At 52.5% G+C, this 3869-nt stretch overlaps 1 pseudogene; it reads right to left on the reverse strand.

The window, feature by feature from the left end:
* Positions 1–214: 214 nt before the first annotated feature.
* LOC142972029 (uncharacterized) lies at positions 215–3601 on the reverse strand (annotated as a pseudogene).
* Between the last annotated feature and the right edge of the window lie 268 nt (positions 3602–3869).

Below are 3869 nucleotides of genomic sequence, written 5' to 3' on the forward strand. Positions count from 1 at the left end.
CGTATCGTGGAGGATTTTATCTTAAGGAGGGAATGGGCAAAAGTAATGAAGTTTGGGGGGGTAAGGATGTTGAGGGATGGGAAGGGAAAGTTAAAAGAGGCGTGGAAGGCTTTGAAGCGTTTCCATCCGGTGAAGTATGATGAGAGTGTTTGAGGGGCGACGCTGTTGAGGATAGCATCTTGAGAGGCGGAGATTAGGTGTTCCAGTTGCGGGGTCAGTTGAAGATGGTGGCTGAAAACGGTGGGGACGGAGTCAGCACAGGGTCTGAGGTTGGCGCTAATCGTCTGAATTTCTGGAATGAGAAATGGGAAAGTGAATCAGCGATGGAGTTGTAGTGACCTGGGATGTGGGAGGCTCGGATGATGAACTGGTGCTGGGCTGAAACCATGGTTAGTCTCCGCATGAACATCATTATTTCTGGACAATGTGACCGCCCTTTATTGATGATGTCTACGACGGCGCTGTTGTCCGAGTAGACGGCAATGGTCTTTTTTGACCATTCATACCCCCAAAGAATGGCTGCTACGACTATTGGATACATTTCGGAGATTGCAGAGGAAGGAGTAAGGGATGAAAATTCAGGCGGCCATGCGGCTGAGAACCACTTGTCGCCATAGAGACCGCCAAAACCGATGGAGGGTGCTGCGTCTGTGTATAGTTGGATGTCTTCCGGCTTGGTGACGTGTTCGTCATAGAAGAAGGAAATGCCGTTCCAAGAGGAGAGGAACTGGTGCCATAGCTTTAGCTCTGTCTTGCATGCTTTGTCGAGTGTGACGTGGTTGTGGAGCTTTGTGACAGAGGAGGCGACTGAAAGGAGGTGTGACAAGAAGGATCGGCCTTGAGGGATGATGCGGATGGCGTAGTTGAGGTGGCCTAAAAGCGAGAGGAGTTGGTGTTTGGTGCATTTGGGGGCCAGGAGGAAATTAGAGATTAGTAATGAAATCCGGTTGACTTTCTCGGTAGGTAGGGATGCTTGGAGTGAGACGGAGTCGAGGGTGATGCCGAGGAATTCCAGGGATGTACTGGGACCTGTTGTTTTCTCTGCGGAGAGGGGAACACCAAGTTCCTGGAACACAGCGGTAAGCGTGTGGAGGCCGAGTGCTGGGGGAGAGGAAGGTGGCGTGACAGTGAGGAAATCGTCTAGGAGGTGGATGACGTACGGGAGTTTATCAGGATCCAGCAGAGTGCTTCGGAAAGGCAATCGAAACTTTTTGGGCTGCTCTTGCACCCGAAGGTCAGGCGCACCGAGAAGTAATAAGCACCCTTCCAGAGGACGCCGAAAAGGGGCCTGTAGTTGGGGTGGATGGGAAGTACTTTAAAGGCACTGGTGATGTCTGCTTTAGGCAACCAGGCTCCTGGACCTGCAAGGCGAATGAGGGATGCGGCGTGGTTGATAGTGGTGTACTGCATGGAGTAGTCCGGGCTGGGGATTAGGCTGTTGATGCTTGGAACTGTGGAGCCGTGGGGGGAAGAGAGGTCTATAATTAGTCTCTTTTGTCTGAATATTTTCTAGTAGCGATGCCGATTGGACTGATTCTAAATATAGGGAAAGGTGGGCTAGTGAGTGGGCCTATCATAAATGCGTCTTTGACTTCCTGAGCCAGGAGCTTGTCGACTGTGTCGGGTTCAGAGATGGCCGATTGCAAATGTTTACAAGTGAAGGAAGATTCTGGCTTCACTTGCACACCTGGGTGAAAGCCGTGGGTAAGACCCTGGATAAGGAAGCTTGTGAACTGGTGGTCTGGGAGAGTTTTAAGGGCGGAAGCTAGGGCGTGGATGTTAATTGGTGTGTTGAGATACTTACACTTGCTGTGCTTTGTTGGTTTATGGGGACAGGTTGGTCTTGCATGGGCCCCCCCGCAGAAGGAGCAGGTGTGGAGAAAACGGCAGCTGGAGGATTGGCATCCTAGGTCATTGAAGTTGTTGCAGACCATCCTCCCGCCCTGGAAGAGGATTGGTCTACCTCTTTTGTCCATACCTCTGGGGGGACCGCCGGAGGTGGTTGGCTGGTTGATTTCTGGTTTAGGGGTGATGGATGGTGGGGGAAGTAATGGAGGCAGGCTTCGGTAAACGGGGGGGCTTCGTTTACGGGAAGCTGAGGTGGAGGGCAGGGGTGCTGTGAGGGTGCATGTGGTGGCCGGATGGGAGGGTGCGCCGCGGTGCTCGCAATTGAGAGAGGCATGAGCTGCGAAAACTCTGCAGTATAGTTCTGGGTCGAGTGTTCCCCAGTATGTTCCCTGGTTGAACTGCTGCACGCGACCAGCGGCTTCGGATGCCAATAGGATGCGGTAGTTGTAGAACCCTTTACCTCCGAACCGCAAGGCTAAGTTGAGTATAAGTGACAAGTAGTCATCCAACTCGGCCCTGCGGTCGGGGAAGACGGAGCAGATGATATCACGGTATAGGGAGAAAGAGTAGTTCCTTGGATCGGGTGGGGAGTGGCGTTCGATGGGTCCGAAAGCGGTGATTAATTCCCTCGGGATATGGGGATTGCAGGTGGATGGATGAATGAGTTGGACAAGGTCGATGTAGTTACCTGTGAGAATCTGTTGCCTGAGCGTGTGTGGCACAGGGGATGGTCGGGCGGATGCTAAAGGCCGTACTGGGGGTAGTGCTGTGGCTAATATAAAGCTGGTGGGTGGAGGAAGATGAGTCGGAAGGAAGCTGGGGTTGGTAGCTGGTGGACCTGTGGAAAAAGGGGGTGCATTTAAAGAGGCATGGTTAGTTACATATGGGTTATGGGGAGGGGGAGGGTAGGGGAAGAGAGGGTGGAAAGCAGAGACAGGAGGAAATGCAAAGTTTTGGCTGTTGGCTCCGCCGTAGAATCCTGCTGTTGGAGCGTTCTGTGCGGCTAAGGTAGCCGGTGTCGAGTTGGAAGGAAAGGCAGGAGCGAGGGAAGAGGAAGAGATGCTGGGATGAAAGGAAGCATGTGCATGGGTTGGAAGTGCAGAAAGGGGAAAAGAGACTGCGGGGTGAGATGACCCTGGTGCAGAGAGAGAATGGGGGGGGGTGCGATACGACCTGGCCCTCTGGAGGGGCTGGTGTGAATGACTGGCCTTGTCTGTCCGCGTTGTGCGTCATGACGTCATCGACGTAGCGCGGGAAACCCGGAAGTGCTCTGGTGGCTCGGCGATCGAGGGAGGTGTGGTGCTGAGCGTCCGGGAGTCATTTGATAAGTTTTGCTTTCCTGTCAGACTGGTGGAAATGGATATTGAGTTGGGTGAGTGCGTGCTTCAGGCGAGCGACTGTCCACTCAGAAAAGCAGGATGTATGGGGGCCATCGGAGTGTTGGCGTGGAGGAGGAGGGTCGCTCTGGTTTTGGCCGTTATTCGAGCGGCTGGATCTCGAGCGGGTGGAAGAGCAGTGTTGTGGAGGGACGATGTCCCTCGGACGCCGGAGGAGGGATCTCCCCCTGGGGTTGTTGGACGGTGAAGGACCGACGACTTCGGAATTGTCCGAGAATAGATGTCGGGAGCTGCAGGGGTTGTAGATGGTTGATCTCGGCCGAGTTAATGGGAGACGGTGCCGTCTCCGGGATTCCTGGTGTATCGTCTTCGAACAGGTCGTTGTCGGAAGGAGTGAGGGAGATCTCCAGGTCCATGTTGTGAAGTACGTGGTATTCAGCTCGGGAATCGTATGTCATGAGAGAACGGAGTCGAAGAGGAAGTGAACGGGTTCATTTGAGCTTAAATACTTGTGCAGGGGAAATGAGCCGTGTTCTGGGCGTGGTCCCGTTCCTGAACTAAGTTTATAAAACTACATAACTTTATTTCAATATCACTTTTCAAAAATAAGTTACAAAGTGCTTTACAAAGACAAAAAGAAAGATAAATTAACATTAATAATAACAAAAATAGAGTTGATAAAAT

The sequence above is a fragment of the Anarhichas minor genome, unplaced genomic scaffold (genome assembly GCF_050575085.1).
Source record: "Anarhichas minor isolate MPS153535 unplaced genomic scaffold, ASM5057508v1 ptg000005l, whole genome shotgun sequence".
Taxonomy (NCBI): domain Eukaryota; kingdom Metazoa; phylum Chordata; class Actinopteri; order Perciformes; family Anarhichadidae; genus Anarhichas; species Anarhichas minor.